The sequence below is a fragment of the Thalassophryne amazonica genome, chromosome 16 (assembly GCF_902500255.1).
Source record: "Thalassophryne amazonica chromosome 16, fThaAma1.1, whole genome shotgun sequence".
NCBI classification, from domain to species: domain Eukaryota; kingdom Metazoa; phylum Chordata; class Actinopteri; order Batrachoidiformes; family Batrachoididae; genus Thalassophryne; species Thalassophryne amazonica.
This window is the reverse complement of record NC_047118.1, coordinates 36,607,155-36,632,996: the sequence shown is the minus strand read 5'-3', so window position 1 is coordinate 36,632,996 and position 25,842 is coordinate 36,607,155.

The following is a 25,842-nucleotide window of genomic DNA, read 5'->3' as shown; positions in this document are numbered from 1 at the left end:
CTGTCTTGGATGAATTTGAAAGCATGTCATGGTATGATAGAAGACGTAGGAGGCTTGTTTGACTCACAAAACTTTGTCAGCATCACAGTGCCAAGACAGAACCAAGACACCCCCCACCCCCACCCACCCATAAAGTTGATGCAGAAACAAAATATCGTAGACAACCAGGGTTCTTGTTAGGTAGAACTCAGGATAAAATCTGGACATTTTTGACACCAAATTTTTTTGTTGGATATTCGCTGGACAGGTAAGACACCCCTCACACAGGTCTGCTGTACCAACATCAGTTACAGTTACATTTTCACTCGGATTGTAAAAATGAGTCAGTGGGGATAATAATCACTCACACAGTGAAAGAGTGTGACATTTTTGATGTGTGCACCCTAAAAAATAATGCACTAGTGCAACTTCATTATATATATATATATATATACACATACACAGTGAAGAAAATAAGTGTTTGAACACCCTGCGGTTTTGCAAGTTTTCCCACTTAGAAATCATGGAAGGGTCTGAAATTTTCATCTTAGGTGCACGTCGTCCACTGTGAGAGATATAATCTAAAAACAAAAATCTGGAAATCACAATGTATGATTTTTTAATAATTTATTTGTATGTTACTGCTGCAAATAAGTATTTGAACACCTACCAACCAGCAAGAATTCTGGCTCACACAGACCTGTTAATGTTTCTTTAAGAAGCCCTCTTATTCTGCACTCTTTACCTGTATTAATTGCACCTGTTTGAACTTGTTACCTGTATAAAAGACACCTGTTCACACACTCAATCAATCACACTCCAACCTGTCCACCATAGCCAAGACCAAAGAGCTGTCTAAGGACACCAGGGACAAAACTGTAGACCTGCACAAGGCTGGGATGGACTACAGGACAATAGGCAAGCAGCTTGGCAGAAGACAACAACTATTATGATTATTTATTAGAAAGTGGAAGAAACACAAGATGACTGTCAATCTCCCTCGGTCTGGGATTCCATGCAAGATCTCACTTTGTGGGGTAAAGATGATTCTGAGAAAGCTCAGAACTACACAGGAGGACCTGGTCAATGACCTGAAGAGAGCTGGGACCACAGTCACAAAGATTACATTAGTAACACATGATGCTGTCATGTTTTAAAATCCTGCAGGGCAGAAAGGTCCCCCTGCTCAAGCCAGCACATGTCCAGCCCTGTTTGAAGTTCACCAGTGACCATCTGGATGATCCAGAGGAGGCATGGGAGAAGGTCATGTGGTCAAATACTTATTTTCCCCACTGTGTATATATATATATATATATATATATATATATATATATATATATATATATAAATTAAGGTAATAATTTGCATTGATCCTTTTCAATAATTCCAATTCAGCCATTGCTGGCTAAATATCATGAAACATTTATAGGAAGACTAACCCAAGTTCAGGAGATTAAAAAATCAATTTAGTTAAGTAGTTGATTTGCTTTGTCCTCTGTATGATTAATTAAGATGAATCAACTAAGTTGAAAAGGTTTTAGCATTGTCAAATTATTTGATTGAAGTTATTTTAGCTTCTTTATTTTACTTCCATTCTAATAAAAAATGTCAATGCAAATTGTTACATAAATTTTGTGAAGCCTTCTAAAAAAAACATATTTTACTTAAATCCAAATAAATTACATGCTGCAATCCCAATTTCACAATCAAATTGTTTATTTTAAAACCATAGTCAACCTATGTCCAACTTTGTTCTTTGGTTGTTTTAATTGGGAAAATTTCATACCAACATCTTGTAGCTTATCAACTTACTACAAAGTGAATGTGTAAAAACCTTGTTTTTCCATGCTGAAAATTCTCTTCAGTTGAAGTTATACAACCTAACCCCATGAACCATTTTTCTTTTTAAGTGTGTGACGTGTTTCTTTTTGCGTGATCCGGCAAACAGGTGTCTCAGTGTTGAGGACTCCAGGTGCTGAAGGGACACTCGTGTTTCATCTGGCCGCTGCAGGTGCTTTCAAGAAGTGGGGACGGATCAGTTGGCTGCCGGGGTGGTTCCCATCTCGAACCCAAGCTGATTCTATGGTGGGGTTGATGTGGTAACACACAGCACCAGCGCATGCTCTCAGACCCCTTAACCTGACCTTGGATATTAATATTTCATCATAGCTTCTTCACTAGTTGGAAGTCTGAAATTCTGAGTTCCAAGTTTCCATTGAATGCAGTATACGAGGTCTGTCAATAAAGTAACGGCCCTTTTTATTTTTTTCAAAAACTATATGGATTTCATTCATATAGTTTTACGTCAGACATGCTTGAACCCTCGTGCGCATGCGTGAGTTTTTCCACGCCTGTCGGTGACGTCATTTGCCTGTGAGCACTCCTTGTGGAAGGAGTGGTCCCACCCCCTCGTCGGATTTTCATTGTCTGGAAATGGCGGAATGAAAAGGACTTTTTTTCCATCAGAATTTTTTCAGAAGCTGTTAGAGACTGGCACCTGGAAACCATTTGAAAAATTTATCTGGCTTTCGGTGAAAATTTTACGGGCTTCACAGAGAATAAGGTCTGTTACTACAGCTTTAAGGACCCCTTTAAGGACGCTCGGCGCGTCACGCTCCGAGCTGCGACGACGCGGCACAAGCCACCGGACCATTTCTAAATGGATGGCTCTGTGGATACGAGACCGTCGTGTGCTCTTTCTCTGGTTATCACAAGAGCTGGACATCAGCCATTTTCCGGCAGATTTCACTTTTAACAAGAGATTTTGTCATGGAAAGCCGCGCGGAGGCTTCGCGCGTAAAGACCGATTCGCTTTGGAAGCGAGACAAAGGAACACCTCCGTTTCGGCGTGTCAGAGGACAAGTTTGGACATGTCCAGCTCTCCACAATTTCACTGATACTTACTGGACTGGTAAGCATTGAAAGCCGAGATAGACATGTCCAAACTTGTCCCATGACACGCCGAAACGGAGGTGTTCCTTTCTCTCACTTCCAAAGCGAATCAGTCTTTACGCGCAAAGCCTCCGCGCGGCTTTCCATGACAAAATCTCTTGTTAAAAGTGAAATCTGCCGGAAAATGGCAGATGTCCAGCTCTTGTGATAACCAGAGAAAGAGCACACGACGGTCTCGTATCCACAGAGCCATCCATTTAGAAATGGTCCAGTGGCTTGTGCCGCGTCGTCACAGCTTGGAGCGCGGTGCGCCGAGCGTCCTTAAAGGGGTCCTTAAAGCTGTAGTAACAGACCTTATTCTCTGTGAAGCCTGTAAAATTTTCACCGAAAGCCAGATAAATGTTTCAAATGGTTTCCAGGTGCCAGTCTCTAACAGCTTCTGAAAAAATTCTGATGGAAAAAAAGTCCTTTTCATTCCGCCATTTCCAGACAATGAAAATCCGACGAGGGGGCGGGACCACTCCTTCCCAAGGCGTGCTCACAGGCGAATGACGTCACCAACAGGTGTGGAAAAACTCACGCATGCGCACGAGGGTTCAAGCTTGTCTGACGTAAAAACATATGAATGAAATCCATATAGTTTTTGAAAAAAATATAAAGGACCGTTACTTTATTGACAGACATCGTAAACTTTGAAACTTGTGCATGCATTTCTCCCTCATTTCATCCTTCATGTCAACAAAGCTGCCTTGAGGTAGGTTTATTGTGGTTTGGCGCTATATAAAATTAAATGAAATTGAATTGAAAAAAATGTTACACACCAAAACTAACCAGATGATGGAATCCATCCAAAATAAACACCGGGAATGAAATTAGCTGCAATTTTGTGATTATAACACAGAAATAAAAGCATTTTATAACACCTACATTTTAACATAAAGTATGTGATTTTGTAGAAAATTTACCTCTTTTAAAATACTGTTAATGGAGAATAACTGTAATATAATAACAATACAACAGCTTGTGTCTTGTGCCTGAAACCATTCCTTTTGTGGTGCGATAGTTTTCCAATAGTTTTGTGGCTTTACGGCTCTGTAAATATCTCGATTCCATCGTTTGTCATCTGATTTTGCTAACACCTGGCCACACGTTGACCACAGCCCTACTTAATTGGTCAGCTTATCAAAATAAAAGATATGGCTGACAAAATGGCAGCCGTGCACGGCGCAGTACAATGAAACCTCTCCATAAGCTACACATGCACACACACGCGGCCGCTGCACCTGCAACCCAACACACAGTAGTGAGTCTGTTTAAGAAGCACAATTGTTGTTGCACTGCCCTGTAGCGTTGTTGTAGTGGACCACACTGGCTGCATTATCATCCAATTAGAATGCAGAGACCAGCCAAGAAGAGCAGTAAAGAGGGGAGTGGAGTGCCATAGAGGAATGGAGGGAGAGAGAAAGAGAGAGAGAATAAGAAAGGGAGGTGTGGAGGGGGGGTTGTGGAGGGGCTGAGACAAGCCAGGCACACAAACAGACACTAAATCCAATTGCACAAGCAAGTTCCAGGAAGCGGATAGTGGGAGATATAAAATGGGAGCAGAGGAGGCAGAGAGAGAGAGAGAGAGAGAGAGAGAGAGAGAGAGAGATCGGTGAAGAGTTGAAACTGAGAATCAAGCAGAAGCAAAGGAGGAGGGAGGTGAGGGGAAAAATGATGTATTTTTCCTTCTGTTCGGCGTTGGCGCACAGCGCAGCCGGAGTCTTAATGCAGCAGCTGTAGCTCCACTGTACTCTACGAGGCTTTTCTCTTACGGCTCGGCCCGATGACCCATGGTTAGCGTGATGGAGCTGCTGCAACAATACCGAAGCAAAAAAACCCAGAGGACTTCAATCCATAAAAACAACCCAATATACTTTATGATTTGCCTACTTCATAAAACCCCTCTATGACACCGATGGATGTTCATTAGAGCAATTACTGGCTGGATGATGGCGCCGTGCAGTCAGGTGGCCGCAGTGAATGTTTATAGTAATATGTCATAAATCTATATATTCACACTGTTAACGGGATGCGAATGTCATCATCATATCGATCAACACAGCTTGAGATGTTGAAATAGGTTGAAATGATGGCTGGGAGCAGTAAGGTTAGAAATCCTCATCCACACACACCCCGAGCGTGGGAGGATCTATCTCCAGTCAGGTCCATAAGTATTTGGATTATGTATTGTATTAACCATTTAAGTCACTGGGCAAAGTCACATAATTCTAAATATGTATGTATATATATTATTGTTCATAGAAATCATCACTTTTACAGCCACCTGTCTTTTAGACAAGTCGAGGGATGAATACGTGAACATTTCCAAGCCACTGAATATGCCTTGGACTTTATTGACAAGTACCTCAATCATGAAGAAACCAAAACACAAGTTAAATATCAGACTTGAAAAGCTGCAAAGCCATTTGTAAGGTTCTGCAACTCCAGAAAACTAGTGTGAGCCATTATCTCCAAATGGAGAAAATTTTGGAACAGTGAAGAATCTTCCCAGGAGAATCTTCTACATATTTCTACCAAGAGCATATCAACAGCTCAACCAAGCTGTCACCAAAAAAAAAAAAAAAAAAACAAGGAGCTGCAGATGTCAATCACACCATTTAAATTCAATATTTGTGATTCTACCAGAAGAAAAAATGGACAAAAATAGTTTCTAGGGGGTTTATTGTAAGGTGAAAATCGCAGATAACATTAGAGATAGGGGAGTGGGGGGAACTGATTCTTTGATGCTTCGCTATGTGGGTATTGGGCAGTTCTGAACTGATTCACAAATGCCAAAAATCAATTTTATAAATGTTAATTGCAGGTGTAGGAGAACAGCTGCAGGCACTTTCCATATTCCTTATGCAAACCTGTATTCCAACTTTCACTTTTTTTTTTGTTAGCCAATTATGTACTTTTTTACTAGGCAGCACAGTGGCTTTAGTGGTTAGCATGGTTGCCTCACAGCAAAAAGGTTATGGGATCAATTCCCACCTGTGGCCTTTCTGTGTGGAGTTTGCACATTCTCCCTGTGGTTCGGTGGACTGGAAACTTTAAATTGTCCATAGGTGTGTGTGTGGGGGTGAATGTGTTTGTTTGTCTTATATGTGGCCATGCAACAGACTGGCGTCTTGTCCAACGTATACCCGCCTCACCCCCTATGACTGCTCCAAGTCTGACAGAGCCAGTTGTGGCTACAAGTTGTGGCTACATCTGAACACAGTTTTTACTTTAATTAAAAAAAAAAAGTGTTGTGACGGAGCACTTATTGTGCCTCTAAAGCAAAACTCTACTTTTAATGTGCAGTTACTGCGTTGGAGCACACTGTCCACACAGAGTTCATCCTGGAATGCTGAACTCAAAATCCAATTAAAAGGAAAATACACATGTACAAGATGACAGATGCCACGTTTTCTGCAGTTTTAAGAGTGTCAGCAAATCAGTAATGCAAAAAGGTTCCGTCATTATCACTATGCACGTTCCTGTTTTGATTATTCTGACACAAGTACATAGTGCATTAGTGCAGCACTGCGACTGTGCACGTGCATCATTAGTGCACATAAATATTTTATTAAGCTTAGCCAGTCACGTACATGAACCCACACTTACACAGGTGGTGGAAGCAGGGAGGCTGGCTGCTAGAGCCTCCCTCTTTAGGTTTTAGTATCAGTGAATGAGGGCCTCTTAAGTGTGCATGCTGGTCCAGAATGTACTGGAAGTAAATTCATTTTGGTCATTAGAAATACTTTGCTTTGAAAAGTATCAAGTAGTCACACAGTATAAAAAAAGAAATCTTGTGTACAAAAATATGCATCAATATTTGTTTCATAATCGTATCCCTCTGAATTCTAATCAAATCAAATTGTGAGGTGTCTAGAGATTCCCACCTGCCCACCTGTAATTACAGCATTAAAGACTTAACTGACATTTGCAATACATATATATATATATATATATATATATATATATATATATATATATATATACACACTCAACAAAAATATAAACGCAACACTTTTGGTTTTGCTCCCATTTTGTATGAGATGAACTCAAAGATCTAAAACTTTTTCCACATACACAATATCACCATTTCCCTCAAATATTGTTCACAAACCAGTCTAAATCTGTGATAGTGAGCACTTCTTCTTTGCTGAGATAATCCATCCCACCTCACAGGTGTGCCATATCAAGATGCTGATTAGACACCATGATTAGTGCACAGGTGTGCCTTAGACTGCCCACAATAAAAGGCCACTCTGAAAGGTGCAGTTTTATCACACAGCACAATGCCACAGATGTCGCAAGATTTGAGGGAGCGTGCAATTGGCATGCTGACAGCAGGAATGTCAACCAGAGCTGTTGCTCGTGTATTGAATGTTCATTTCTCTAACATAAGCCGTCTCCAAAGGCGTTTCAGAGAATTTGGCAGTACATCCAACCAGCCTCACAACCGCAGACCACGTGTAACCACACCAGCCCAGGACCTCCACATCCAGCATGTTCACCTCCAAGATCGTCTGAGACCAGCCACTCGGACAGCTACTGAAACAATCGGTTTGCATAACCAAAAAATTTCTGCACAAACTGTCAGAAACCGTCTCAGGGAAGCTCATCTGCATGCTCGTCGTCCTCATCGGGGTCTCGACCTGACTCCAGTTCATCGTCGTAACCGACTTGAGTGGGCAAATGCTCACATTCGCTGGCATTTGGCACGTTGGAGAGGTGTTCTCTTCACGGATGATTCCCGGTTCACACTGTCCAGGGCAGATGGCAGACAGCATGTGTGGCGTCATGTGGGTGAGCGGTTTTCTGATGTCAATGTTGTGGATCGAGTGGCCCATGGTGGCGGTGGGGTTATGGTATGGGCAGGTGTCTGTTATGGACGAAGAACACAGGTGCATTTTATTGATGGCATTTTGAATGCACAGAGACACCGTGACGAGATCCTGAGGCCCATTGTTGTGCCATACATCCAAGAACATCACCTCATGTTGCAGCAGGATAATGCACGGCCCCATGTTGCAAGGATCTGTACACAATTCTTGGAAGCTGAAAATGTCCCAGTTCTTGCATGGCCGGCATACTCACCGGACATGTCACCCATTGAGCATGTTTGGGATGCTCTGGACCGGCGTATACGACAGCGTGTACCAGTTCCTGCCAATATCCAGCAACTTCGCACAGCCGTTGAAGAGGAGTGGACCAACATTCCACAGGCCACAACTGACAACCTGATCAACTCTATGCGAAGGAGATGTGTTGCACTGCATGAGGCAAATGGTGGTCACACCAGATACTGACTGGTATCCCCCCCCAATAAAACAAAACTGCACCTTTCAGAGTGGCCTTTTATTGTGGACAGTCTAAGGCACACCAAATTCTCTGAAACGCCTTTGGAGACGGCTTATGGTAGAGAAATGAACATTCAATACACGAGCAACAGCTCTGGTTGACATTCCTGCTGTCAGCATGCCAATTGCACGCTCCCTCAAATCTTGCGACATCTGTGGCATTGTGCTGTGTGATAAAACTGCACCTTTCAGAGTGGCTTTTTATTGTGGGCAGTCTAAGGCACACCTGTGCACTAATCATGGTGTCTAATCAGCATCTTGATATGGTACACCTGTGAGGTGGGATGGATTATCTCAGCAAAGGAGAAGTGCTCACTATCACAGATTTAGACTGGTTTGTGAACAATATTTGAGGGAATTGGTGATATTGTGTATGTGGAAAAAGTTTTAGATCTTTGAGTTCATCTCATACAAAATGGGAGCAAAACCAAAAGTGTTGCGTTTATATTTTTGTTGAGTGTGTATATATATATATATATATATATATAAAGTGATATCATTTTCAATTTTTTTTTTTTGGAGCAAAAGATGAAGCTCTTGAAAAACAAGTCCCGCTACATCTGCGTTACTACTAACGCAGCATTTGACCATACGAACAGTCATACATGGCAGCTTTAAAGTGATGCTCAAGGGTGACTCACAACAATTAATTATCCATGAATTGTGCTCTCTACTAAAGATTTTCATTCAAACCTTTATTTAACGAGGAAAAGCTCATTGAGATTAAAAATCTCTTTTCCAAGAGAGTTCTGGCCAAGACAGGCAGCAAAAGAGACAAAGTTAAAACAAACAAAAGAGACAAACGGGATAAAACAAACATTGATGCTCATGAAACATGTTAAAAATAAGCATCAATTGATCATCTGTCCAAGCATCTACAGACTGATGTTTCAGCCTCCAAGTGTTGTAGTAGTGCTTTAAAAGTATTTAAAGAGACCAGCTCCTGAAGTTTCAGGTCATTTTGTAAGTTGTTCCAGGTGAAGCAATTTGTACATTTGAAGGATATCTGTGATCCGAAGGTCAAACACAGTTTGGTTATACAGCAAGACAATGATCCAAAGCACAAGAGCAACACTACATGTGAGTAGCTGAGATTAAGCTAAGCCATGTCAAAGGTTTTAACCCTGTTGCGTTCATGGCGAAAGGAGTTCATTGTCAAAATCTCTCCAATGTGACTGAATTATGTAAAAGAATTCTGCAAAGACTGGGCCAAAATTCACAACAGTGATGAGAAGGATGTTATCTGAGCTTTTTTTTGTTGTTCTTGCGGATTAGATTTGGTGCATCTGTACTTTCACCAAGTGATGGAACTGTTTGGAATCTTGACTGGCAACTACCCAGTCAAACCTGCAGTCCATCCATATCTCCTGGTAATAACAATTTATCTGTCACAGCCTGGTCTTATGTAGGCCTTGTCCAGTCATCAGGGTATTCCATAATGATGCACCTGTGTGCTGGATCACGTACGAGAAAATGCGCCATATGGCGCTAGTGACAAAAGCCGACGCTTCCCCACAATATTGGTCATGATCCTCAAACACGTCTCTCAAAGTAAACACTCATCTGATATCAAATGTTTCCAGCAGTAGTCAAGAATTCTGTTGGGAGATCAAGTGCCACAAAGTAGTCAACAGTTTGCATCTAAGTGTCACAAACACACAGTAAAGTCCTGTTCCCACTTTCATAGATCTGCATCACAGAAGGTCATGGTCTACAACTGTGACAATCCAATGTGTGAAGATGAAAGCTGTCTATGAATGTGAACTATCATGTGGTATGATGATGTAACACTATGGGTTTGTACCACATAATGTGCATAAAAGTACTTGAAAGATAACCAAAGACACCATAGGGTTCCTGTAATATAACTTTAACAAAAGCATAGTGTTACTGCATTTGACAACCTTATGGGCTCTGTGGAAATGCAAGCAGTTACCAAAGTATGTCAAAGGTCATGATGGGGAAAACAATTACAAACATCTTGAACATTCAGCCATAATTAAAAGAACACCACAGCATAAAAACAGAATATTCCCTTCATCATGGACAAACGTTCTAATTCTCTGAGATAAATGTGTGGACCGTAACCTCGCGGTGAACTATAAAGGAACTGCAGGTGGGTCCATGAAAGGTCCTTAAAAATTTTTTAAAAATAACAGAATTGAAAAAAGTATTTGATTTTCAATTTTGTAATACATTTAAACATTTCCCAAAATAGTCATTCATTTTCTGCTGCTTATCCAGGTCACAGTAGCAGTAGACCAAGCAGCTCATCCCACACTTCCCTATCTTCGGCCAAGTCCTCCAACTCTTCCTCAGTGATCTTGAGACATTCCTAAGCCAGCTGGGAGAAAACCTCCTCCAGCATGTCCTGGGTCTTGACATGGCCTCCTTCCAGTTCAGCTCGCTTGGAAGACCTCCCTAGAGAGACCTCAGCTAGCTCCTTTCAATACAAAGAAGCAGGTGGCTGTACTCAGAGTCCCTCCCAGATATTCAAGCTTCTCACCCGGTCTCCAAGTGTAAGCCCAGATACCCAATGGAGAAACTTCATTTCCTTCACTTGTATCTGCAACCTTGTTCTTTTGGTCATTACCAAGTGTTCATAACTGTAGGTGAGGATATGGGCAAAAATCGACAGGTAAATCATGAGATTTGCCTTCTGGCTCAGGTCTTTTTTCACCACGACAGTCAGGTACAGCATCCACAGGACCTCAGACACAGTCCAAATCTTACCCCCACTTGTGAACAAGAAGCTGATATACCTGAACAATAAGTCTCCCCTGACTGAGACGAGCAATACACACTTTTCCAACAGAGGTCTTAGATTTGGAGGTGCTGATCCTCATCCCATTCGCTTCACACTTGAACTCAGATCTGCCCAATGCACATTGGAGGTCACTGTATACACTTGACTCCCCAGAATATTTATGATTAATTTCAAAATGCAATTAGAGTCATCCATACACACTCACACACACCAATGTTAGTGCTCAACTGCACACTAGAACCATTTTGGGGATCAAGGATCCTGCCCATTACATTTTATGTAACAAAATAAATCTGGCAAATAAGCAATCAGAATGGGGCAGCACAATATCTATCTATCTATCTATCTATCTATCTATCTATCTATCTATCTATCTATCTATCTATCTATCTATCTATCTATCTATCTATCTATCTATCTATCTATCTATCTATCTATCTATCTATCTATCTATCTATCTATCTATCTATCTATCTATCTATCTATCTATCTACCTACCTATCTACCTATCTATCTATCTATTTATTTATTTTCCACCTAACCCTATAAATGCCATCCCTTTACTCTTCCTCTGTCTTTCTTCCTCTCTCTCTCCAGACACTGACATCAAATCCCACAACAGACGGCCTGCTGATCGATACGATGACATCATCAGGATGGACATCATCAGTTGCTGTGGGCGAGGTTCTGACCTCACACACACACACACACACACACACACACACACACACACACACACACACACACACACACACACACACACACACACACACACACAGAAGAACCTGAGGGACGACGCCAAGCTGAGTTTCCTCCCAGCCCCAGCCCGAGCCGTCTCACCTCTTCCTGCCAAAGCTGCTGCCTGCAGCATAGTAAATCTAATGATGACAGGCCTGAGACCTCTTTTACATGCACGTAAACACATGGACACACGCTGAGCTAATAGACAATGAGGACATTCCTCTTGAGTGAGCTGTTGAGAGGAGGCCGGGCTGTTAGGTGTAAGTACAGTCAAGACTGTTAAACTGCACTACAGCTGTCATATTTGTTTTATTCTCCACTACCTACTGCACTGAATGAAGCACAAGTACATTATAATCCTAACTGAGCCATCAAGTGTTTTACGAGAACAATGCCGGAGCATGAATGTCACCTAGTCCATCTGGAAACAAAATGTTTTTCATTCAAAGTCTGATTGATTGACTGACTGACTGAATGCCTGATTGACTGACAAACCTGGTTATTGTCTCAGTAGGCTTGGATAATAGATGTACATGCAGTTTTATGTTAGTGCTCCTTGTCTGAGCTGTCACCAGCTTTAAAGCCAGCTGGTGACAGCCGGACAACCAGGATCAGAGAGCAGGGGAGGAGTCGATATCCATAAAGCTGAAAATACCTCCCGGTCTCCTCAAGATAGCCACAAATGGGAAAATCACTCTGTATTTACGGGTGCAGGCTCAGCGGTGCATTTCAGCCTTCAGTTAGAAAGACGAAGATATTGCTACGCTTCTTGAGAAAGCAAGTTTATAGTGACAAAATTTGGTAGCAACCTCCGCAAAAACGCAATATCGGGAATTCTGATAATTGGCAAAAACACAACACTATGCTGTACAGAGATGTGGGCAGAGATCAAAGATCACCTCCCACGCGTAGTAAGATTTGTTGACAAATCTCAATTCCAATTAAATCACCATGTGGACTAACCGTAACTCAGAAGATCTAGTGGTAGTCAGGAGTTCAAATCCCGATATACAGAGCAGACTGATTGCCGAGGCATTAAAGTATCAGCCTTGTGCTGCAAGATGCAACATTTTCAGGTTCAGTTCTTGAGCTGGGCAATCTTTGTGACATGCCCTTTCCCATCCCCATCTGTCTTTCAATTGTTTATTCTCTGAGATTAGGCAGGAAGGCGTAGGATTAATGGTCTTAGTCACTGAGTGAGTGCTTCTAGAAAATTTCCAACAGTAAAATGTTGTTCTCGCTTTTGCGCATATGCGTCCTGGAGGCTCACAGTGTGAAACCTTGATTTTAAAACAGCATGGAGGGTCCAGGGTGGGGGAGAGTCCACGATGAATCTGGATATTTGATATTTGTGCTGTGGTCTTGTTTTAAGCTGTGGCAGGAGTTTCAAGATGTCCGAAAGTTCCTTTTTTCTATTGATAACTTTGACATATTTGACTAATCTTGTGCATTTCCTCAAAGCTCATAAAGTTGACGTACATGTTCTGATATCACAAGGAGATTTTCTGCAAACACCAAAGTTGTGCTAAAGTTATCCTACAAGCATCTACGGTTATGCTACATTTAGTTACAGGTGTTGCACACATCATATGATACAAGTCTGACGTGTTATTTAGGGTGACCATACTGTGATTACCGAAAACCAGGACACTCGGGCCGGCAATGAGATACTCAAATGATACTGGGTTGGCAGCGGCTACTATTCGGTGGAAACGGAATGGTTGGCAGAACCTTAATGAAAATACAATTGACAAAATGATTGATTAGCGCCTTACTATGCCCCCTGCTCTCAAAGTATTGATAACCAATCTCAAGATAATGTAATAAAATATTATCATGTTCAAAGCACAAATTTCTCTCTTTTATGTCCCAGTTAGCACTAATTGCTGGCATAGCAGATCACCATCTTGGAAAATTTACTCTCACTAACACTAAATTGCACCACACAAGCTCCCATTCTGCCATTCAGTCTCTGTTCTGTCAAGAGTTTAATAACTTGATTATTTTAATGGTGAGACCTGATCATCTCATCAGTACTTGTTTTGGATGTAATATAAGCAAAACCAACCCATTCCGCCAATTGTCATCCATTCCGCCAATTACCAGTTGTTCCAGTTCCATTCCGCCTATAGTTCTGGCAATTAGTAGCTCCCCAAATGCTGTTCAATTTAATGACCCAATGAAAAACAATGAAAACGAGGACACCGTCATCACTTTCTAAAAAAAAATCCAGAACGGCCAGGACAGGACACATCATGGGAAAACAGGACATTTGGTCACCCTAGTGTTAGTTCCTCTACTGTTGGTTAGATAACATTTGTGGCCGACCATGAGCTTCACTTTACCGTGTCTTTGTAGGATGCATGTCCATAAAAAAATTTTAACTATTAGAGAAAAAATTACTCATAACCATCCCAAAGACGTATCATTATCTTTGGCTGCTTTCAGTGATGCCGGTATTTGGTTAGACTCTTTCTCTCCGATTGTTCTGTCTGAGTTATTTTCATTAGTTACTTCATCCAAACCATCAACATGTTTATTAGACCCCATTCCTACCAGGCTGCTCAAGGAAGCCCTACCATTATTTAATGCTTCGATCTTAAATATGATCAATCTATCTTTGTTAGTTGGCTATGTACCACAGGCTTTTAAGGTGGCAGTAATTAAACCATTACTTAAAAAGCCATCACTTGACCCAGCTATCTTAGCTAATTATAGGCCAATCTCCAACCTTCCTTTTCTCTCAAAAATTCTTGAAAGGGTAGTTGTAAAACAGCTAACTGATCATCTGCAGAGGAATGGTCTATTTGAAGAGTTTCAGTCAGGTTTTAGAATTCATCATAGTACAGAAACAGCATTAGTGAAGGTTACAAATGATCTTCTTATGGCCTCGGACAGTGGACTCATCTCTGTGCTTGTTCTGTTAGACCTCAGTGCTGCTTTTGATACTGTTGACCATAAAATTTTATTACAGAGATTAGAGCATGCCATAGGTATTAAAGGCACTGCGCTGCAGTGGTTTGAATCATATTTGTCTAATAGATTACAATTTGTTCATGTAAATGGGGAATCTTCTTCACAGACTAAAGTTAATTATGGAGTTCCACAAGGTTCTGTGCTAGGACCAATTTTATTCACTTTATATATGCTTCCCTTAGGCAGTATTATTAGACGGTATTGCTTAAATTTTCATTGTTACGCAGATGATACCCAGCTTTATCTATCCATGAAGCCAGAGGACACACACCAATTAGCTAAACTGCAGGATTGTCTTACAGACATAAAGACATGGATGACCTCTAATTTCCTGCTTTTAAACTCAGATAAAACTGAAGTTATTGTACTTGGCCCCACAAATCTTAGAAACATGGTGTCTAACCAGATCCTTACTCTGGATGGCATTACCCTGACCTCTAGTAATACTGTGAGAAATCTTGGAGTCATTTTTGATCAGGATATGTCATTCAAAGCGCATATTAAACAAATATGTAGGACTGCTTTTTTGCATTTACGCAATATCTCTAAAATTAGAAAGGTCTTGTCTCAGAGTGATGCTGAAAAACTAATTCATGCATTTATTTCCTCTAGGCTGGACTATTGTAATTCATTATTATCAGGTTGTCCTAAAAGTTCCCTAAAAAGCCTTCAGTTAATTCAAAATGCTGCAGCTAGAGTACTGACGGGGACTGGAAGGAGAGAGCATATCTCACCCATATTGGCCTCTCTTCATTGGCTTCCTGTTAATTCTAGAATAGAATTTAAAATTCTTCTTCTTACTTATAAGGTTTTGAATAATCAGGTCCCATCTTATCTTAGGGACCTCGTAGTACCATATCACCCCAATAGAGCGCTTCGCTCTCAGACTGCAGGCTTACTTGTAGTTCCTAGGGTTTGTAAGAGTAGAATGGGAGGCAGAGCCTTCAGCTTTCAGGCTCCTCTCCTGTGGAACCAGCTCCCAATTCAGATCAGGGAGACAGACACCCTCTCTACTTTTAAGATTAGGCTTAAAACTTTCCTTTTTGCTAAAGCTTATAGTTAGGGCTGGATCAGGTGACCCTGAACCATCCCTTAGTTATGCTGCTATAGACGTAGACTGCTGGGGGGTTCCCATGATGCACTGTTTCTTTCTCTTTTTGCTCTGTATGCACCACTCTGCATTTAATCATTAGTGATCGATCTCTGCTCCCCTCCACAGCATGTCTTTTTCCTGGTTCTCTCCCTCAGCCCCAACCAGTCCCAGCAGAAGACTGCCCCTCCCTGAGCCTGGTTCTGCTGGAGGTTTCTTCCTGTTAAAAGGGAGTTTTTCCTTCCCACTGTAGCCAAGTGCTTGCTCACAGGGGGTCGTTTTGACCGTTGGGGTTTTACATAATTATTGTATGGCCTTGCCTTACAATATAAAGCGCCTTGGGGCAACTGTTTGTTGTGATTTGGCGCTATATAAAAAAAATTGATTGATTGATTGATTGAAAAGTGAGAATGGAGTTTTATTCCATAAAAAAAAAAAAACGCATATTCACCTCTAAAATTTGAAAATTCTGGGTAACAATTTACTTAAAAGTACAGATGAGGAGCAGTGGAACCTCCTATGTTGGGCCATGTTTGCATCATCTAACCTATAAAATAAAATACAATCAGACAGACCTCTCAGGTGACTAATGCCGCCTTGTTCTTGGTAAACAACACTGTTGCGTACAAAAAAATAATAGATTGAGCAAGGCACTGGATGCCAAATTGGTCTGTCCTGAATATGACGCAAATCTGCAGGTGCTTCCAAGCCTGTATAGATTAGGGGGGTGCCAATCCGATATTTGGGATTGTATTTGTCAGACACCGGCTGGATTGGATACTGAAAATTAAAACTATATGTTTTCCTCTCTGAGAGTAGAATATTTGTTTCACAGTTTGAGTTGTTTTGTTAGATAGCTAGGTTAGCAAAGTACATGCAGACAAATGTATTTATTAACGGATTAGCTGCTTTACGACAGGGAAAAGGGTCTTTGAATGACATTGGTATCGACAGTTTCTAGCATCGCTATCATAGCGGACGTGAAGAAAAAATGCTGTCTCGAGTCGAGAACCTCTCAGTGCAAGATTTGCACTCCAGCCACCATAACAATATTCAAACAATTTGGTGCCACATGAGACTAGTGCGTTGCTATGTGTCATCCCCATAGCAACACTCCACAGAAATCAAGTGCTCGATCCATCCATCCATCCATCCATCCATCCATCCATCCATCGAGGTTGTCCAGGAAAATTTACACCTGAGATTTGGACATGAAATGTGCTTTTTCATGTAATGTGAATATACCACATGTGATTTACTCTTACTGAAATGAAGCATCTGCAAAACATTCCAATTTTTTTTCTGCACTTGTCTGTAACTTTTAGTTGCCCCTGGCGATAGAGTTGTGTGAAAGCCTGGCATACATTTGCAGTGTCAGGCTGTGGCTCCAGTTTGACATCCAGCACTCCTTTAAAAAAAAAAAGGAAAAATAATTTTCTTTCTTCCTGAACTAGACCATTTATTTCTCATTTCGGATGTGCTTCAGTTACATGATTGATTGAAATAGAAACAATCATGGCTGAGGCTGCTCTTGAGGAGGAACACTTTGCCACGGCTCACTGCCTTGGAGTTATATACTGGCAGATATGTTGTCAGTCTCCAGTTCACCACATTTTATGTGGAAACTCTAACTATTTGAAGAAATGAACTATTTACAGTTTTTTTCTCTTTTTCCAATTTGTGATGCTATTTTATTCAACAAAATAAACGAACTGTACTTCAACTCACCCTTCTCAGGTAGCGTCTTCATTGCAGACGTTGTCATTATGCAGATGTTCAAACCACTTTAACACAGTGATTCTGCACAGTTTTAGAATTGTAGATTTTAATAGGATACATGACCAGTGTTTGCCTAACAGAGAAGGAAAACAAAACACTGGTCATGTTTGTGGATATTGCGTGGCAGGGCCAGCAAGCAGACTGGACTCCAACGGCCAACTGTGTGTCTTCAAAATATTTACAAGCCACATGGTCATAAACGTCAGACATAGAGGAGACTGTAATGCGTCTGGTCAAAATCTGAGGTCAAATTAAAGTTTAATGAACTTTATCCTGAAGGAAATGCAAAAAGGCCGATCACGGATGGCTATTGTTTGGCAGTGCCAAACACTTCTCTCCAAACATTCTCTCCATCCATCCCTAAACGTAAAATGGTATCTAGAGAGCACCTGTTTCTAGATTTTTACATGGGGATCAACAACATATGTAGGTCTTTTTTTAACTTACTCCATTTGGAGGTGCATGTTATGTGTCGGACGCAGCCCGGAGAACCGACCAGCGTTTGAAGGACCCAGTATAAAATAAGCAGAGCACGGTACAAAGGATAACAGGGTTTAATAAACATAACAGTGATGTGAAAAAATACAAACAAATAAGTGCGCGGTCTGGCGTGGCGGATTTGCGGTGTGCTCCCAGCAGCACAAAACGGTCCGGAGCCAGAACCAGTTCGGACCCAAAGACCCCGCCGACACCCCCCAGGTGGCCGCGACAAACCGAGTCTCAGGAAGTGTGCTGACGAGCGTGAGACCTCACCCCCTCCTCTTTCACAGACCATGCATCAAACCTGGACGTTCTCTGCATCCACTGATGATGAGATGGCTCTCAAGACGACGATCTCACCCGTCTGGTCACAAGGTCGAGTCTCTGGCAAATACACACTGTGTACTCCAGTCTTAAATGCCACCATGTTCCAATCCATGTAGATGCACCACAGCTGTGAGTCCTGACGAGCCGCAGGTGATCAGCCTCAGGTGATCAGGGTGAGGTCCTGATAAACTCAGCAACACAGCCACTCAGTCCCAAATGCAAGCCACCTGGAAGGAAAAACAAAAGACAGGACAGAAAACAGAAACAAAAGGCAGCCAGGCCCCCCCAGCCACACAACAGTGCATGTAGCACACTATCACACAATAACACACGGTTGTCGGCACTCATCAGGGTGCAGCGACTGTTTGGTCATGTTCGAAATAAGATAAGATACACTTTACTGATGCCACAGCCAGGAAAATCACTTGTTGCAGCAACAAGAGTTGTACAGTAGTAAAGAAAAGAAAGATATTTACATTAATTACAACAGACTGAAAATCTCCTTTGTCTCTCAGGTCATCAGACTGTACAACTCCTCACTCAGGGGGAGGAGGAGTAACATGAAGACAGAGGATGGGAAGGAGAGGTACATTAGTAGCCAGAAAAACCAGTATTGATCATTATTATAACTTTACCGAGGCCTTGCTAGGCCGGTAGCGTAGATTTACGTCGATGCTACCTGGCTATACCCACCCGCTGTGCGTAAACAAATGACGTCATAGCGCGCAGCCCAAGAACTGTCCGCAGAGGAAAAGATAAAAAGGCGAGAAGTGTGTGTTGGTCCCAATATGGATATTCCGGATGATTTTCTCATGGATAGTACGACAAAGAACAAGAGCCAAAGCAGCCAGCTTGATGAGGATTTGCTGCCGAATTTGGAGAGCAGCATGCGCCAGCTGACACGACAAAAGTTAAAGTGAGTCAACTTTTTATGTACGCGTTACGTGTTGTGTATCTCAGTAAGTGATAATAATGCAAATAGCATGCATTTGCATGCTCCAAAAGCATGTTATGTATTAGTATGTTTGGTATTTATATTCATATATGCAAACTGTTTTTTTGTTTGTTTGTTTTTTTTTTACTTTCACTTTTGATGCTCTGTGTGCTTCTTACCCTGTGTGATGGCATACAATGCTGCTGGAACCCCAATTTCCCCAAAGGAGTCTTCCCAAGGGATCAATAAATCTAATCTAATATAATCTAATCTAACTAAAGAAAGGTGACTAAAATATATTGCGATGTTTGCTGGTGGGTGCATAAATACTGATGTGAACAGATTATGTGAAAAACAGAATACGAGGTCTGTCAATAAAGTATAGGTCCTTTTTATTTTTTTCAAAAACTATATGGATTTCATTCATATGTTTTTACATCAGACATGCTTGAACCCTCGTGCGCATGCGTGAGTTTTTCCACGCCTGTCGGTGACGTCATTCGCCTGTGAGCACTCCTTGTGGGAGGAGTCGTCCAGCCCCTCGTCGGAATTCCTTTGTCTGAGAAGTTGCTGAGAGACTGGCGCTTTGTTTGATCAAACTTTTTTCTAAACCTGTGAGACACATCGAAGTGGACACGGTTCGAAAAATTAAGCTGGTTTTCAGTGAAAATTTTAACGGCTGATGAGAGATTTTGAGGTGATACTGTCGCTTTAAGGACTTCCCACGGTGCGAGACGTCGCGCAGCGGTCCCAGGCGTCGTCGTCAGCCTGTTTCAAGCTGAAAACCTCCACATTTCAGGCTCTATTGATCCAGGACGTCGTGAGAGAACAGAGAAGTTTCAGAAGAAGTCGGTTTCAGCATTTTATCCGGATATTCCACTGTTAAAGGAGATTTTTTTAATGAAAGACGTGCGGACGGATTGCAGCGTCGGCTCACAGCCGCCGCGACGCTCCGCCACAGGAAAAACACCTCTGTTGGAAGCCTTAAGGACAAGTTGGAACATGTCCAGCTGTTAAACAATTTCTCATATACTCACTCCACTGAAAGCCATCAAAAGCCGCCTGGATTTTACAAATGGTTATCAACACGGAGGTGTTTTTCCTGTGCCGCACCGCGCCGACAACTTCTTCTGAAACTTCTCTGTTCTCTCACGACGTCCTGGATCAATAGAGCCTGAAATGTGGAGGTTTTCAGCTTGAAACAGGCTGACGACGGCGCCTGGGACCGCTGCACGACGTCTCGCTCCGTGGGAAGTCGTTAAAGCGACAGTATCACCTCAAAATCTCTCATCAGCCGTTAAAATTTTCACTGAAAACCAGCTTAATTTTTTTAACCGTGTCCACTTCAAAGTGTCTCACAGGTTTAGAAAAAATTTTGATCAAACAAAGCGCCACTCTCTCAGCAACTTCTCAGACAAAGGAATTCCGACGAGGGGCTGGACGACTCCTCCCACAAGGAGTGCTCACAGGCGAATGACGTCACCGACAGGCGTGGAAAAACTCACGCATGCGCACGAGGGTTCAAGCATGTCTGATGTAAAAACATATGAATGAAATCCATATAGTTTTTGAAAAAATAAAAAAGGACCTATACTTTATTGACAGACCTCGTATAAGTGAGTATAAGTATTAGTATGTATAGATATGGTAAAATTATTGCACAGGATAAATTGCAAATACTTGCCACTCAATTTCAGGCATCACACAGTCGCCCTTTACTAGAACCTGGAAAGGAAACGTTTGTTCAGAAATTTCAAATCCATATTAAAATGTGAAAAAAACAAAGTTAATAAACACATGCTATGAAACAGCAGATGACACTAACACTATGTTAAGTGGCATTGAGCATCGCTGTGCACATGCAGATACACACCAATACTGGCAGCAAGTGCCAGCAAGTACAGCACGCCAGTGGTTGCCACGAACACGCCACACACGCAGCTTCTGTGTAAGAGCAGCTTGACATTAGAGCTACTTCATGATGATCAGCACAGTATTTTCACCATAACAAATCTCAATCTGGACAGAATTTCGCTTCTTCATTTTCTGTGCTGAGATATGTATAACTAACAGGTTTAATCAAAACCAGTGGAACAGTTTTTTGAGAAATTAATTAAACAAAATGTTGAAAAATGTCCAAGAAATCCACCTAAAGCAAGGGCCACTCTAAAGCTGCTTTCACATATTTGCGGTCAGAACCCTTTGTCTGTTTTCTTTATTTTTGGCCTCTGACAGCAGGTGGTATGCATGTTCCCATAGTAACCGTACACATCATCTCATAAAAGAAAATATGGAATTCAGTGATAGTGAGTAATCCTTTCAGGTCCATCAGATCAGTGCTTATCTTCAGATTCCATAGCATGAAGCAGATGAGAGCTGGTGAGTCCTTTTGTTTGAGACTCTAGTCCATCGCGAGTTACTCCTCAGACGAGGCTGATACCCATTAACAGCTGAGTAAACAGTAGATAATGCAGATGAAATACCTTGTTCAAGGGCACAGACTGGAAGCATCAAGTGGTCACATCTCAAAATGAACTGATGGACTTTATGACATCTCCTATGCCACTGAGTCACATTTACCTGTAGCACTTATTGAGATGCAAATGCATTTATAAGTGTCTTCTTACTGCTGTTATATCAGAAATCCAATTTTCTTAATAGAGCACAGGGTGTTTCTTACACCAAGCAACATGTGAAGAACTTGACACTGATTTTTACAATAAATGTTCTATATTTAATTTGCAAAAGAAGGAAAAGGCAACTTTCTATTGACGGGCCGTGGTCTACTGCTGGTAGCTGGTTGGTTTTCTCATGAATTGAACTGATATTTTAAATTTCTTTTAACCACTGCTTGCTAATATGAAAATGCAGATAAATTTGGCACGCCTACTCCAAGGGACAACAGTTGAAGAAGTGCAGGTTTGCAATGCTAATTCTTCAAATTACCAAATAATAAAATCAGAACCAAGGGTAGATGTTTGGTAGGCTCAGGGTCTCATCACTGCATTTTGCATATGATGTGGTCCTGTTGGCTTCATCAGCCTCCAGAACTCACTGGATCAGTTTGCAGCCAAGTGTGAAGCTCCTGGGATGAGGATCAGCTCCTCTAAATCCAAGGCCATGGTTGGAAACCGATGGATTGCCTACTCCGTGTAGGGAATGAGGTTTTTCCCCAAGTGAAGGAGTTCAAGTACCTCGGGGTCTTGTTCATGAGTGAGGGGACAATGGAGCGTGAGATCGGCCGGAGAATCGGCACAGCAGGGGCGGTATTGCATTCACTCTACTGTACTGGTGTGATGAAAAGGGAGATGAGCCAAAAGGCGAAGCTCTCGATCCATTGGTCAGCCTTCGTTCCTACTCTCACCTGTGGTCATGAGTGTTGAGTCATGACTGAAAGAACTAGAATGCGGGTACAAGCGCACAAAATTGGTGTTCCAGGCACATCCAGCTGGGAGGAGACCGTGGGGAAGACCCAGGACTAGGTGGAGAGATTATATCTCCACACTGGCCTGGGAACACCTCGGGATCCCCCAGTCAGAGGTGATTAATGTGGCCTAGGAAAGGGAAGTTTGGGCTTCCTTGCTGAAGCTGTTGCCCCCGCGACCCGATCCCGGACAAGTAGTTGAAGATGTATGTATGTATAAAACAGGGCTGTGAAACGAAAATTGTGAAATCCGAGGAAACTTTGCAGGGGGTCTGGGGGGGAGGGGGTACAGCTCCCCAGGAGCCGGGGTCTAGGGCTCTGTGGGGCCCCAGAATTAATTTTTTATCTAATGATACTTTTTCAGCATCTCCTGGAAGAACAAATCTCAAAATTAGTGGATATTTAAATGATCCTATATTCAACCTTTTATTTGACCTGTCGATGATGTTGAAATAACAGAATATGACATGGAAGTTGGACCTGGAATGATTTTCCTTTTAATTGTAAACCAAATTATGCATTAACTCAGAACAATTAAACTACATGAAATTTATGAAGACTGAAGACTGTTACAGCATTTCAAAAACCACAGCTAAAGCTTGTAGAATATTTGAAAAATCATGGTAAAATACCAATAACATACCTTATAGTAAAAAGTCACTTATATTCTTGTGTAAATTCATGCAGCCTAAATCCATTCAAAGCCACAATGTCTTTTTTACAATGAAAGAAAGTCTAGATTAGTGAAAAAAGTCACATAATCTTGTCTGAAATCCTGTTTGAACAGCAGAATGTTTATTTTCCAGAGAGAGAAAAATTCTTACCGTGTTTCCTGAGAGGGCACAGTTTACTTTTCCTGTTTCTTTTATCTTTCAGGTGTGTTGATGAAGCCAGCGACGATTCCATGGATTCTTGTCCTTATAAGACTTTTTCAAACAGTCTTTCTCGCCATCTTCTCTCTGTGCGACGTCGCTCCGTGACACAGACATGCTGCACAAATCTTCTTTTAAAAACTTGAAAGCTCTAAAAGTTTGGGATGTCCACATGCTAAGTTTAGCATAAAGCATCGCACAGGAGCCACACAGCGTCGCCACAGCAACCAACCAGTCCTGCTTTAAGACAACTGTCGTAACAGCTATGCTTTGAGTGGCATTTTTCCTCCGCGAAACTCCGCGGATCCAAGGAAACTGATTTGTATCTGTAACACACAGATCAATGCTCGTGGACTTAGAAAACTTACACAGTCATAAAAAAAGAGAACACTTTGCGGATAAGCATTTTAAAAACTCAGTGATGATCACGATTAAAGAGTACAACACTAACCCCCCCCCCCCCCCCCATGATGAAGTTTTCACAGCCCTGATAAAATCAGAACTATTTGAAGACATAAAAATATGAATTCAAATGGATATAAATCACTTATTGCGGCAGTGACATTGATGTATGTGGGTTCTCTGCCTTTGAGATCAAGAGACAACTGGGAAGAGCTTATCACACCATGAGATCACAGCACAGAGGGGTTTGGTGATGCTGGCAACGTTACAGGAGGCTGAACAGCCAAGTCTTTAGGGTCCTAGTACTTCCTGTCTTACTGTGTGGTTATGATAATCAATAATCAGTGACCTAAGGAGACGACCAGATGTCTTCAGCACTAGGTCACTTTGGAGGATCCTTGGCTATCGCTGGAATGAAACTGCATCGAACAAGGAGTTACTCAGGGAGACTCAGATGAGGACTAATATGTATATATCACGGAGCGCTTCAGCATCTCACCATGTCATTTAGGTCCTTCAGACTTTTTTTAGAAAATGCTTCGGTGGAGCATGAGCATGGCTAAAACCTTTTAGCTTCTAGGGAGGCTCTGCTCCCCCAGACCCCCCAACTTTTTAAGCATTTATCTTTTCTTCCCTACAATATGGCCAAATTATCATATCGCAATAGTGTCAAATCAATATGATATACAATATGACTATGGTTTCACACAAAGTGCAGCAACAGTGTAAATTAAACATTCTTAAATAAAACAGTAATGATACCACACTCATTTTGCACTCATCATAAGGTTAGGATACAGTGCCCACCAAAAGTATTGGAACACTTGGTATTTCACACATATTATGTTAGAAAGATTAAAAAAGAAATAAGATTATAAAACCAAACCTTCACTGTGCCTTGTGATTGAATCACTATGATGACTGCTCCAAGATGGCGGCTGCATTTCTTGCATCTCAGCAACCAATGCGGTGTCTACTCCTCTTTATAATGTCTATGTTTGTCTACCGTCGGTTTGTGGCATTTTACGGTTTTTTAAGACAATATTGCCCGGTTTGTGGCTTTTTCTCCACTGGGGCTGAATTTTTGTGCCATTTCCGGTTTGTGCCTCCATCTACCATAGAGCGAGCATGGGGATGGATCAGTTGTCTGCCTGGGTGGTTATCCAAGACCCGGAGCGGGTCTGTAGTATGGTGGATCCCGCAACGCATCACACCAACTCCTACCATCAGACGAGACTTGATGCACTTAAAATGTCATAAACTCTTTCTTGACCTGAAGCATGTAGGTTTACCAAACGTCCTTGAAATCTGCTCATGTAGTCTTAAGACATGCGGTGACAAAAAGAGAGACAAGCAAACAAACAAACCTCTTTAGTGGAGGTACAAATGATCCATAATCCATATCCAAAAATGTTCCATCTCATAATAAAAAAAGTACAAATTTTGCAGAATTCACACGTTCATCTCAATCAACTCAAAACATAAGGGGTCCTTCCCTTTGGTAAACACAGTCATTCCAACAAATTTTGTGACAGTTGGCTGAGAAAACATTTGTGTAACAGACTAACAGACAAAGCTGGTGGCCACAAAATCATCCTTGGTGATGGTAAAAAAATAAAAAAAAATTTGGGCATCTGAATGTGTGAAATGTCTGAACTAAACAGGGACTGAGGCTGACAGTGCTATGGTACGTGCAATAAGTTGAGCTCAAAGCCTCTGGTCAGAGCGACGGTATCTCTTGATGTAAGCAGGGTGCCATTTCAGCCTGTCACCCACAGCCAGCTGC